The following is a 713-nucleotide window of genomic DNA, read 5'->3' as shown; positions in this document are numbered from 1 at the left end:
AGTATTATAGTGTGGTAAAGACCATAAAAATGACCACTAAATAAAAAGGCCCCTGTCTGTGGAACTGTAAGGCGGTGTGCTCACAATGCGTTTTTAATCGTTTCCGCAGCAGCAATTCCGCCGCAGAAACGCTTAAAAAACGCTTGGTAGAAGGCCTGCCATATTCCCCAATGATAATCCGCATGTGCTGTGCACATGCTGCAGAAATTTCCGCTGCGGATTATCATTGCGGAAAAATCCGCAGCACTACCAATTATTTTGCAGAAGTCCTGCGTTTTCACCGCCATTGACTTGCATTGGAACGCATGGAATCCGCATCACTGCATCTGTACATGCGGAATCCATGTGTTTCAATGTACGGATGGTACTCCTCCAGACCCCCCCTACCATAGAACCTGTAAAAAAAAAAGAATAAAATAAAAAATAAATATGATACTTACCTTCTGATGGCCTCCGGTTCCTTGTCTCGGCTTGCCGGCAGCTCGCGGTAGACTAAAGGACCTGCGCTGACGTCATTTAGTCATGTGACGGGTCATGCGACCAATGATGTCGGCAGGTCGTTAAATCTACCGCGAGCTGCCGGCAAGCCAAGAAAAGGACTCCGGGGGCATCAGAAAGTAAGTATATTTATTTTTTACCATTCTTTCGGTCACACTATATAAATCCATGCCGGCTGCCGGTTGCATGGATTTATATAGTGTGACCAAGTTGTC

The sequence above is a fragment of the Phyllobates terribilis genome, unplaced genomic scaffold (assembly GCF_046119375.1).
Source record: "Phyllobates terribilis strain yellow unplaced genomic scaffold, ASM4611937v1 Scaffold_307__1_contigs__length_2267376, whole genome shotgun sequence".
Lineage (NCBI taxonomy): Eukaryota > Metazoa > Chordata > Amphibia > Anura > Dendrobatidae > Phyllobates > Phyllobates terribilis.
Note: the sequence above shows the minus strand (reverse complement) of the source record.